The following is a 13,177-nucleotide window of genomic DNA, read 5'->3' on the forward strand; positions in this document are numbered from 1 at the left end:
GGGCTAGAGGGAGGGAGGGGGAGGAGCTTTCAGGCATCATAGAGATGAGGGGCCAGGGGCTGGGTGAGGGGAGTCCTGTGAGGTCACAGAGACGGGGCTGTGTGAGGTCAGAGAGGCTGATTTCAGGGGCACAGGCTGAGCGGGGATCCTGACCTCACCCAGAGCCATGGTCGGATTCTCTCCCCGGGGAGGGAGCCCGGCAGGAAAGTGAAGATCGGGGCCTTGGAACCAGCATCGATCAATGTCACCTGCCCCTGGCCACAGTCCAGACAAATCCGGATCCTGCGGGGGGGGGGGGGGGGGGGCGGCTCAGGGGCATAGAGGTTTCAGGGGAGGTGAGAGCCCAGAACTGACCCCCCCCACCGCTCCACAGCCCAGATCCCCCCCTCAGGGCTCAGGCTGATCTCTCCCTTCCTGCTCACAGCCTCTCTGGCCACCCCCACAACCCAGTACTGCCCATCCCCCACCTCCACCTCCCAGCAATGTCTCCCCGAGGTGAACCCCTCATGGCCCAGCACACAGGGCCAAGTGTCAAATCTCTCTGGATTGTCGGGCAGTGGCTGCCGTGTGTCTTCCCATCTCACACGTTTCCGATCCCCGGACAGGACGAGGTGGGGATTTGCTGTGTCTGGATCCAGAGTCAGTCACTGGGGAGAGAGAATCAGGGTGTGAGGGGCAGAGCTCAGCCCTGGGGGTGGCTGGGGCCATTTCTCACCCTCCCCAGCAGCCCTGTTATGGCTGGGACAGGCCTGGGCCCCAGGGAGCTGCCTCTGCCCTGGGCCCTGAGACTGAGCCGAGCTGTCACTGCAGCGCCTCAGCCTGGGCAATGGGACCCGCTTCATCAGCTTCTCATTTGTGTGCAGAGGCTGCAGCCTCCTGCCCCCAGCTCGGGCTGCTCCATCCCCAGGGCCAGGCCTAGAGCAGGAGGGTTCAATGGGGGTGGGGCATAGGAGGCAGGTACCAGCCTTAAACCCCAGAGGGAAGCTCCCTCCCTTGCTGCAGTGTCCACCCCCTGCCCAGGGCACAGAGGGGAGGGGGCAGCGCGGGGGAAGAGCAGCCTCACCCCAGAGAGCAGGGCCTGGGCATTAGTCACCCCCAGGGCTCTTCAGGGCAGCCGGGCTCAATGGGGGGAACCCAGCTCTGGCTTCTGGCCTGGCCGGGGGCAGGGCCTGTGGGGAAGGGGATCTGGGGCGGGTCCCTGGGAGGGGGCAGCACAGGGCAGAGGCTGGTGCCCAAGAAGGGGCTGCGCTGATCAGCTGCCCCGACACAAAGCGCAGCCCCTGCCTGCAAAGCCCCCTGCCTGCAAACTGCGCCCATAGTGAGAAGTGGGGGGTCCGACCATCCCATTGCTTAAAGGGGCAGGACACGGCCCCTCGTCCTTCTGATCCAGTGCTCCTGGGGCTCCTCACCGCTCAGTGGGCAGGTTTGGGGCTCTGCCTGTCGTGGTCGCTGGGGATTTGGTCAGTGAGTTGAGCCACAAACTCAGGAAGGTGTTTTCAGTCTCCACTTGAAACCTCACCCTGTCTGAAAGGTCCCAGGAACTTCCCTCCTGCTCCTTCCAGAACAGAGGGCAGCGTGTCTGGTGGGGGAAGGGAGAAGAAAGGTGAGATTTCAGGAGTCCATATTGTACACAACATCCCCACACATCTAACACACAGACCTGGGTTTTCGTTACAGCAGAGACACACTTGGGTGCATCTATACTACAGAGAAGATGAGGGCTGCTGCTGTTGATCTTCCAGGGTTCGAATTAGCGGTTGAGTGAAGACAGCTAATCGCACTGAGGGGCGCTTCTGTCAATGCCGGTAGCCCTCATTGCAGGAGGAGTAAGAAAAGTCGGAGGGAGAGGGCTCTTCCCTCCACTGCCTGCTGTGTGGACAGCTCCAATGGCTGAGTTAAGCTACTTCGACTGCAGCTATGCAATTAATGCAGCGGAAGTCATGTAGCTTAATTTGATTTTGTCCCGCAGTGTAGACGCACCCTCAGGTATTTAATATAAAAAGGTCTGAAGCCTCCTGATTCCTCTGTCACTCAGGCCTGTCCCAGCAAAGGAACCAACATCCCTGCAGCCTCACAACTATCCCAGGACAATGTGTGAAGAGATTCACTTTCTCCCCAACATCCCCTCCCACCCTGCAGACTCCACTTGGGTTCTGTGCCTGGGACAAGTGGCTGAACTGCACCCTCCACCCCCAAAATAATAAAATTATTAATTTTTTGTATGAATTTTATTCATTGCACATGTTGTTAATTGCACATATTTTGAGATTGCAAATAGATGATAGTAAAGATATATATGAAATAATATTTGAACTTTCTAATTTTTAATTTTGCACCCCTACATGTACTGTGTATGGGGCGAGTGCCCCACTTGTCCTACCCTTGTTATGGCTTTGCATTGTCTGATTCTGTTCCTGACATTCTCTTTCTATGGTGTCACTCACTCTCCCCTCCCCCATCCCTTCTCGGTACCTGTGAACTCCCTCAGGGTATGTCTACACTACCCCGCTAGTTCGAACTAGCGGGGTAATGTATGCATACCGCACTTGCTAATGAAGCCCGGGATTTGAATTTCCCGGGCTTCATTAGCATAAGCAGGGAGCCGCCATTTTTAAATCCCCGCTGCTTCGAACCCCGTGTAGCGCGGCTACACGGGGCTCGAACTAGGTAGTTCGGACTAGGGTCCTATTCCGAACTACCGTTACTCCTCGTGAAACGAGGTGTACCGGTAGTTCGGAATAGGCACCCTAGTCCGAACTACCTAGTTCGAGCCCCGTGTAGCCGCGCTACACGGGGTTCGAAGCAGCGGGGATTTAAAAATGGCGGCTCCCCGCTTATGCTAATGAAGCCCGGGAAATTCAAATCCCGGGCTTCATTAGCAAGTGCGGTATGCATACATTACCCTCCTAGTTCGAACTAGGAGGGTAGTGTAGACATACCCTCAGAGTCTCCGACAGTGCAGTCGTTTGCTGGGAGAAACCTCTGACTCGCTCGCCCAGTTCAGGAGAAATCTCCTCTGGCGGCTGGAACGGCCCCGTCTCACACCTGAGGAGAGACAACGTCACATGAGGACACTGCACCGAGTGACTCAGTTCTCCAGCTCTGGCCAGTGAGTCTCTGCTCTGCTGGGTCTGGAGTTCGAATCCTTCCAGTTCTCCCAGCCCGAGAGCAGGGGCAGCGCAGCCCTTGGCCCTGCAACATCCCCTCAAAGGTCCCATGAACAGTCTGCAGGCCTGACCTGGGGAAACCAGCTGAAGGACTGTGGCGATGCAGTTGGGGTTCCCCCTGATCCTGCAGCCCCATAGCAACGAGAACAGACTCCACCAGCCCATAGAAAAGAGAGAGTTTACTGTTCCTCCGGGATACAGCCCAGCATATATGGGATATGGCTACAGGGGGCAGGGCCAGGATGCCTCAGGCCCCTTAGGTTAGGGGTCCATCGCCCCTAGCCCCCAGCTTAGGCTGTTCTCTCCATGTTTCCCAGACAGCAACTGCCTCCCTCCCAAGCCCTGCCCCCCAGAAAGGTGTGGGGCTCCACCTCCCTTCCTTTGTGTCTTCCTCTGGGAAGAGACTTGTTAACCTTTAGGCTGGGCCTGGGTGTCTGGGCCAATACACATCTGGGAGAGCCAGGAGGACACGGGGTTACAGAGCAGACAGCACCACCACTACACCACAGGGACTAAAGAACATAAGAACATAAGAATGGCCGTACTGGGTCAGACCAAAGGTCCATCTAGCCCAGTATCCTGTCTACCGACAGTGGCCAGCACCAGGTGCTCCAGAGAGGGTGGACCGAAGACAATGATCAAGCGATTTGTCTCCTGCCATCCCTCTCCAGCCTCTGAAACAGAGGCCAAGGACACCATTTTATCCCCTGGCTAATAGCCTTTTATAGACCTAACTTCCATGAATTTATCCAGCTTCTCTTTAAACTCTATTATAGTCCTAGCCTTCACAGCCTCCTCTGGCAAGGAGTTCCACAGGTTGACAACACGCTGTGTGAAGAAGAACTTCCTTTTATTAGTTTTAAACCTGCTACCCATTAATTTCATTTGGTGTCCTCTAGTTCTTCTATTATGGGAACTAATAAATAACTTTTCCTCATCAGCCCTCTCCACACCACTCATGATTTTATAGACCTCTATCATATCCCCCCTCAGTCTCCTCTTTTCTAAACTGAAAAGTCCCAGTCTCTTTAGCCTCTCCTCATATGGGACCCATTCCAAACCCCTAATCATTTTAGTTGCCCTTTTCTGAACCCTTTCCAAGGCCAAAATATCTTTTTTGAGGTGAGGAGACCACATCTGTACACAGTATTCAAGATGTGGGCGTACTATAGTTTTATACAGGGGCAGTAAGATATTCTGGGTCTTATTTTCTATCCCTTTCCTAATAATTCCTAGCATCCTATTTGCCTTTTTAACCGCCGCTGCACACTGTGTGGAAGTTTTCAGAGAACTGTCCACGATAACTCCAAGATCTCTTACCTGATTTGTCGTAGCCAAATTAGCCCCCATCATACTGTACATATAGTTGGGGTTATTTTTCCCGATGTGCATTACTTTACACTTATCCACATTAAATTTCATTTGCCATTTTGTTGCCCAATCACTCAGTTTGGTGAGATCTTCTTGGAGTCCCTCACAGTCTGCTTCTGTCTTGACTATCCTAAACAGTTTGGTATCATCTGCAAACTTTACTACCTCACTGCTTACCCCTTTCTCCAGATCATTTATGAATAAGTTGAAAAGGATTGGTCCCAGGATTGACTCTTGGGGTACACCACTAGTTACCCCTCTCCAATCTGAAAATTTACCATTTATTCCTACTCTTTGTTTCCTGTCTTTTAACCAGTTCTCAGCCCAAGAAAGGACCTTCCCTCTTATCCCATGGCCATGTAATTTACACAAGAGCCTTTGGTGAGGGACCTTGTCAAAGGCTTTCTGAAAATCCACTATATCTACTGGATCCCCCTTGTCCGCATGTTTGTTAACCCCTTCAAAGAACTCTAATAGATTAGTAAGACAGGATTTCCCTTTACAGAAACCATGTTGACTTTTGTCCAACAAATTATGTTCTTCTACATGCTTCACAATTTTATTCTTTATTATTGTTTCGACTAATTTGCCCGGTACTGAAGTTAGACTTACCGGTCTGTAATTGCCAGGATTGCCTCTAGAGCCCTTTTTAAATATTGGTGGCACGTTGGCTACCTTCCAGTCATTAGGTACGGAAGCCGATTTAAAGGATAGGTTACAAACCACAGATAATAGCTCAGCAATTTCCCATTTAAGTTCTTTTAGAACCCTTGGATGAATGCCATCCGGTCCCAGAGATTTGTTAACATTAAGTTTTTCTATTTGTTCCAAAACCTCCTCTAATGACACTTCAATCCGGGACAGTTCCTCAGATTCATCACCCACAAGGGACGGTGTAGATTCAGGAATCTCCCCAACGTCCTCAGCCGTGAAGACTGAAGCAAAGAAATCATTTAGTTTCTCCGCAATGGCTTTATCGTCCTTGATTGCTCCTTTTATAGCTCGATCATCTAGGGGACCCACAGGCTTTTTAGCAGGCTTCCTGCTTCTAATGTACTTAAAAAACATTTTGTTATTTCTTTTTGAGTTTTTGGCTAGCTGTTCCTCAAAATCTTTTTTTGCTTTTCTTATTACATGTTTACACTTGATTTGACAGCATTTATGTTCCTTTCCATTTATCTCACTAGGACTGGACTTCCACTTCTTAAAAGATGCCTTTTTGTCCCTCACTGCTTCTTTTACATGGTGGTTAAGCCACGGTGACTCTTTTTTAGGTCTCTTGCTATATTTTTTTAATTTGGGGTATACATTTAAGTTGGGCCTCTATTATGGTGTCTTTAAAAAGTTTCCATGCAGCTTTCAGGGATTTGTCTCTAGTCACTGTGCCTTTTAATTTCTGTTTAACTAACCTCCTCATTTTTGCGTAATTCCCCTTTTTGAAATTAAATGCCAGGGTGCTGGACTGCTGAGGTGTTCTTCCCACCACAGGAATGTTGAATGTTATTATATTATGGTCACTAGTCCCAAGCGGTCCTGTAACGGTTATATCCTGGACCTGATCCTGCACTCCACTCAGGACTAAATCGAGAATTGCCTCTCCCCTTGTGGGTTCCTGCACTAGCTGCTCCAAGAAGCAGTCATTTAAGCCATTGAGAAATGTTATCTCTGGTTCTCTTCCTGAGGTGACATGTATCCAGTCAATATGGGGGTAATTAAAACCCCCCATTATTATAGAGTTCTCTATTTTGGTAGCCTCTCTAATCTCCCTCAGCATTTATATGTCAGTATCGCTGTCCTGGTCAGGTGGTCGGTAATATATCCCTACTGCTAATTTCTTATTATTGGAGCATGGAATTTCTATCCATAGCGATTCTATGGAACATGTTGATTCACTTAATATTTTTATTTCATTTGATTCTACATTATCTTTCACATACAGTGCCACTCCGCCACCCACCCGGACTGCTGTATCCTTTCTATATATTTTATATCCCGGTATGATTGTGTCCCACAGATTTTCCTCATTCCACCAGGTTTCAGTGATGCCTATTATGTCTATCTCCTCATTTAATACGAAGTACTCTAGTTCACCCATCTTATTAGTCAGACTCCTAGCAGTCTCCATAGCCAACTCACCCCTTGGCCTCCAGGCGCTGAGGGGCAGGAGGTTCCTACATGAAGGGCTGTAGGAATCTGCCCACTAGGGACTAGACTGAGTCACCAGCTCCCCCCTCCCCTGCCCATTCCCACATGTCTCCAAACAGCCCTCGGGTGGGACAGACTCTGGGTCCCTGCTGCCCTGGGCTGAATGTGCCCAGTGCCCAGCAGTGACAGGCCCATGTCCCACCCCACAGCCCTGAGGCAGCCAGTCCCCAGGGAGGTGACAGCGCCAGGAAGCACTTGAGGTCAGACTGTGCCCTGAATGGGGAATTCCAGAGTCTGCTGGGCCTGGGGAGAGCCGTAGGCTGATGCTGATCAGAGACTTGTGCCCAGCCAGTGACCTTCCCCTCCCATCTGGCTGCAGGGCCCTGGGGAGATGTGGTGCCAGCATCAGATCCAAGCTCTTTCCCTGCTCTGTGCAGTGGAGGGAAGCGAGAGATGCCTACCTGCTCAGGGTGCTTCTCATGTCCTGGAGGAGAGAGAGAAAAGAATCTCAGCCCCTATCCACACACACAGGACCCAGGGAAGGGATTTTGCAAACATGGGAAGAGAGGCCCTGCCCTGGCTCCAGGGCCATGTTCCCCTGAGCAAATGGGGCTTTGCCATCTCTAATAGCTCTGTGCCTGTAACACTGCAAAGCACAACAGTCACTCACAGGTCAGCAATGCACCCACCGAGTTACACCCAGATCTGATGGCTGGACTCCAGCACTTCTGACTCAGGAGCCTCCCTTCCCTGTGTGGGGAGCTGGGATGTTTCTCCCTTAGGCTGTGTCCAGACTCCATGCCTCCTTCGACGGAGGCATGTAGATTAGCCACATCGGAAGAGGGAAATGAAGCCGCGATTAAAATAATCGCGGCTTCATTTAAATTTAAATGGCTGCCCCGATCTGCCGATCAGCTGTTTGTCGGCAGATCGGGAGAGTCTGGACGCGATGCCCCGACAAAGAAGCCTTTCTTCATCGACACAGGTAAACCTGGTTTCACGAGGCTTACCTGTGTCGATGAAGAAAGGCTTCTTTGTCGGGGCATCGCGTCCAGACTCTCCCGATCTGCCGACAAACAGCTGATCGGCAGATCGGGGCAGCCATTTAAATTTAAATGAAGCCGCGATTATTTTAATCGCGGCTTCATTTCCCTCTTCCGATGTGGCTAATCTACATGCCTCCGTCGAAGGAGGCATGGAGTCTGGACACAGCCCAAGTCTCACCTGCAGGAATTCACTCGCTGGCTTCTGACACTTCCCCTCCAGCTCACCAATCAGCTCACTGAGACGGGAAATCTGCACAGAGAGTTTCCCGTCAGCGTCAGTCTGGAGCCTCCCAGTCTCCTCATCCAGCGAGAAGCTGGGCCAGCAGGAGTCGCTCTTGTTCCTCCAGGAACTGCTGCTGAAACTCGGCCACAATCTTCTGCCTCTCGGCTTGTGTCTCTTTCTGTATGAAAACCGGGAAAGGGATGGTCAGGGGCATGGGCAGAGCCTGAGAACCTGTAATACCATCTGTGGGTACTAGGCTGAGGCATCCCTCAGTTTCCTGTTTGGCCCATGTGTCCCTCTAAAAGGGACGATTCCCTGCCTGTCATGGACAGCAAGTTCTGTTATTCTTGGGCTCTGGGAAATCACACCCAGAGCAGCAGGGGACAGATCTCAGCATCAGTGTTCTCTTTAATCGTCTCCATCCATGTGTGGAATACATTTTTCAATGTGCACTGAGGCATGTACATGTGCACCACCAGTTGAAACGAAATCTAGCTGTGAACATTCTGCTAATCAGCTGGGCACCATTTGAATCTCTCCTGAGCTGCTGCCCAACATTCAGACCTCCCCCTGCCGGTCCATAGCCAAAGGCACCTACCAGATACTCCTGACTTCTCCCCTCCCACATCGCTTTCCATCCCAGCAGCTTTTCTCTCTCTTCCCGCAGAGTCTTCAAATGGGCCTGGATTTTCCCCTGAGGAAATATAAATGAGCTGGGAGGTTTCATTGTGAGGCTGAGAGGGGTGGGGAACGGGGCGTTTTCCCACTCACAGCCCCAGTGACTGTTGGTCCCAGTCGCTGTGTGACATCAGGGCCCACCAAGGAGATGAAACCTTATTAATACAGCCTGGGAGTGTGTCAGAATCTGTCTGTTACCAAGGCAGGTTGAGTCCGTTTAGTAATTAGAAAGAGATCTCAGTTATCACCGCGCGTTGTTGGCGTGAGTGAAACGATTGGCGGCGCAGCCCGGAACCGGCCCTGACTCGCACTGGGGGTGAATCAACACATCTCTGAGTGAGGGGATTGAAATAACTAAGTGATGCCAATCCCAGGAGTCACCAGGGCTTAAACAGGGGCTGGGAGCTCAGCTCTGGGGACTGCCCTGGTTGGACACAGCTGGGCTTGGCAGCAGGGCCAACCCATTAGTTGTAGGGAGGCTCAGCAGAGCAACATCAACGGGCCCCTGGGCAGATCACCAGGCTCTTCTGTCTCCCTCCCTTCCCCCCCATCTGAGGGCCTGAGGAGGCCATTTGTCCGGCTTTATGCTGCACAGTCCCAGTTCTGTGGGGCTCTGTCCCTGCCCAGTGGGGACTCAGCTCTGGCCGTGGCTTTGTCCGGTGAGAAAGGGACAGGAGGAGACTGAGGCTGCAGCAGGTGAGGGCGGCACCTCCACAATGGAGGGATGGTCTGACCGAGGCAGGGACAGGTCCACAGAGGCCACCCAAGCATTGAGGGTGGGCTTGGGCAGGTAGACGTGAGCATGTCCTGTGCTCTGGGGATGGGTCAGTGGCCCCCATACTTAAACAGGCTGATTTGTAGTAAGTAGGGTTCAGGTTTGCCCCAACGGTGCCCTAAACTCTTTTTAGAGCAACGCCCTCTGGGCAAGTACCTGCTGCCCCAGTCCCTAGTACAGCTCCTGGCAGCAGTGCATTCTGGGAGATTCCCACAGCCTGCCTGGTGGAACTAAAGGAACCTCGCTGACTGGTCCGTGCCCAGGTACCCACTGGCACAGGTCAGACCGGCACCGGGCAGCTCCAGCCTGGGGGTAGTTCTGCTCCAACCCAGTCTGATCCCAGTGGTCCCTGCCATGGCCCTGTGCTGCCTGGAGCCCTGTTGTGAGTGGACTCAAGGCGCTCCAGATCCCACACAGCATCCTGTCCTGTGACCTCCTCTAGCACTGGCTGCAGCATCTAAGTTTAACCCCCTCATGGAGCAGCCCAGGAGTTCAGCACCCCAGTGGGAAACTGTAGAGAATCAACAAGTATAGTGCATTGACCATGTGACAGGGCATCCAAGGACAAAACCAAGAAAAGCTGCAGACCTTGGAGGACAATCCAGGAGTCAGCGGGGACGCGCGTGATCAAGAGTCCTGAGCCAACAATAACAACATCTGCCCAAGTCAACGACCTTCGAGAATGCTGTGTTGGGACTGTGAGAAAGCACAGTTTGTGAAAAGCAGGATGTGGACTTTTGGGAAGTTGAGAGGGAATAAAGATAGTTGTAATCTTGCAATAAAACGATTTCGTGCTTGCACCGGCTGGAGTCCGTTCCTTCATACACCACAGGAAACCTCCTCTCCCTGTTGGGCCCGGGGCCTGTAGCAAGGCGTCTTTCCCTCCTAACTCACACATTTCATCACTGCAGTTGAGGTAGCAGCATACCCTAGTGGTTAAGCTCCCTAGACTGGGTCTGGAGAAACTGGGGTTCCATGCTGAACTCAGGCACTGACCTACTCACAAGCCTTTGTGCCTCAGTTTCCTGCTCCATCTTTTGTCTGCCTAGACTGTAAACTACTCAGGGCAGGGATTGTCCCTGGCTGGGTTTTGTGCAGAGCCCGGATCTCACATGGGGTCTGTCAGTGCAACTATGATGCAAATACAAGTAATAACCATAAATTCTAGTCCTCAAATCTGTAGTAACCCAGCCCCCCCCTTCTCCAGTCTGAAGGCAGCACATTCCTATAAGCCAGCCTCCCATTGGGTAACAGCCCCTCATTTCCCCGTGGGGGGGGGGGGGCATGGGTCCAGAAGGATTCCGCTGAGCATCTCAGAGAAGTTTCTCTCAGCCGGTGTCTTTAAGGACTTGCTCTATTGCGTCAGTTGCCCCCTGGCCAGAGCATTTCTTTTGTCACAGCCTCTCCCAGGAACAGTCAGGGAAATTAGCCAGTGACTAAAACCCAGAGTAATTCCCAGCAGACAGGGCAGCAGTTCCCTACCTTGTACTCCTGGGCAGCCTCCACTATGGGCAGCACCATGTGCGCGCGGTGAGCCCAGGACCTGTCGCACACCACACAGATGAGGGCTTGATCCGCCTCACAAAACAGCTTCAGCACCTCCTGATGCTCCTCACACACCCCGTCCCCGCCTGCCCCCTTCACTGCCTGCAAAGTCAGCTGTTTGACTAGTTCTACCATGTTTGCCAGCTGCCTGTTGGGCCGGAGGGGGCCCTGCTGCACCGGGTCCCTGCACTGCGGGCAGAAGGTGGCTGGACTGGGTTCCTCCCAGCACCGGCTGAGGCAGACATGGCAGAAATTGTGCCCACAGGCTGTGACCACCGGGTCCGTGAAATACTCCAGGCAGAGGGGACACATCGCTTCCTCCTGCAGGCTTTTCACAGGGTTGGCTGCAGCCATGGCTCCTCTGGGCGGGGGAACAGAGTTAGTTTCAATTTTCTGAGCTCAGGCTCTGCCCTGCCTCCAGCTACAACCGGCTGTGCCCCTCCCTGGAGCTGACTCAGGCTGTTTGCTGAATTGGAGGGAGCCAATGAGGACAACACAGCCCTGGAGGCTTTGTGAGCAATGTCCCACTAGGGCTCTGGCCCTGGCACCCACCCCTGGGCTGGTGTGGAGGGTCCCTGGGGCATCACATGTTCCCCAGAATCCACCACGCTGGGCTGATCAGCTCCCAGAACTGTGCAAGTAAGAAGTGAGAGTGAGGCTTGTGCAGAATTCATTGTGTTTGATGTGTGATGTGGACAGATAAAGTGACAGCTGAGTATTTATATGGATCTAGTTACACACTCCCAGTTGCACAGTTTTACCATGTTCAATTTTCACAGCAGTGGGAAATGTTAGGGGGAGGGGCATGCAGTACTTGGCTCAGACAGTAACTATTCAGTGACAGACACTGAGATTCAAACAGGAAAATCTTTATTATTAAACCACAATTAAGCCCAGTGACATTCAATTCACAGGCCAAACACTTATTCCAGCTGGAATCCATATTTCCACGGCCTGATTCTGACGTGCGCTAAGGCTGCTCTGGCTCTTTCTAAAAGAGCCTCAGTTTCAATAGCGCTGCCGATATTAATGACTTTTTTAGGTCTCCCACACAGGAGCTGCCAGGCTGGGTAGTGTCCTGTCTGCCCAGTGGCCAATGCAGGTGCCCCAGAGGGAATGAACAGAACAGGGATCCCCAAGTGAGAGCCCAGGACACTTCAGGGATGGGCTTTGCAGCATTATGAGGTGTCTGCCAAAGCCCCGTGGGATGAAGTGGGAGGTTCGGAAGGTTGTGGGGGGCCCCATAGGGATGATTGTAAGGAGCTTGCACTGGAGGTTGTGGGGGGGCTCACAGGGGGTGTCATGATCGCAGGGGAGGTTGTGGGGGGCTCGCAGGGGAGTGTCACAGTCGCAGGGGAGGTTGTGGGGGGCTTGCAGGGGGTGTCATGATCACAGGGGAGGTTGTGGGCGGCTCGCAGGGGGGTGTCACGATCGCAGGGGAGGTTGTGGAGGGCTCGCAGGGGGTGTCACGATCGCAGGGGAGGTTGTGGGGGGCTCGCAGGGGGTGTCACGGTCGCAGGGGAGGTTGGGGGGGGCCCACAGAGGGGTGTCACGGTCGCAGGGGAAGTTGTGGAGGGCTCGCAGGGGGGGTGTCACGATTACAGAGGAAGTCGTGGGGGGCTCGCAGGTGGGTGTCACGGTCGCAGGGGAGGTTGTGGGGGCTCGCAGGGGGTGTCACGGTCACGGGGAGGTTGTGGGGGCTCGCAGGGGGGGTGTCACGGTCGCAGGGGAGGTTGCGGGGGGGCCCACAGAAGGGTGTCACGGTCACAGGGGAGGTTGTGGGGGCTCGCAGGGGGGTGTCACGGTTGCAGGGAAGGTTGAGGGGGTCCGCAGGGGGGTGTCACGGTCGCAGGGGAGGTTGGGGGGACTCGCAGGGGGGTGTCACGGTCGCAAGGGAGGTTGGGGGAATAGAAGGGGGTGTCACAGTTGCAGGGGGGTTTTGGGGGCTCATAGGGGGTGTCACGGTTGCAGGGGAGGTTGTGGGGGCACACAGGGGGTGTCATGGTCGCAGGGGAGGATGTGGGGGGCCCACAGGGGGGGTCACGGTCGCAGGGGAGGTTGTGGGGGTTGCAGGGGGTGTCACGGTCGTAGGGGAGGTTGGGGGGGCCCGTAAGGGGTGTCACGGTCGCAGAGGAGGTTGGGGGGGCTCGCAGGGGGGTGTCACGGTCGCAGAGGAGGTTGGAGGGACTCACGGGGGGGGTCAGGGTCGCAGTGGAGGTTGCGGGGG

At 53.6% G+C, this 13,177-nt stretch overlaps 1 pseudogene; it reads right to left on the reverse strand.

Moving 5' to 3' along the window:
- Window positions 1-533: 533 nt before the first annotated feature.
- On the reverse strand, window positions 534-11,328 carry LOC142821637 (zinc finger protein RFP-like; annotated as a pseudogene).
- Window positions 11,329-13,177: the final 1,849 nt, after the last annotated feature.

This window comes from Pelodiscus sinensis, chromosome 31 (genome assembly GCF_049634645.1).
Source record: "Pelodiscus sinensis isolate JC-2024 chromosome 31, ASM4963464v1, whole genome shotgun sequence".
Lineage (NCBI taxonomy): Eukaryota > Metazoa > Chordata > Testudines > Trionychidae > Pelodiscus > Pelodiscus sinensis.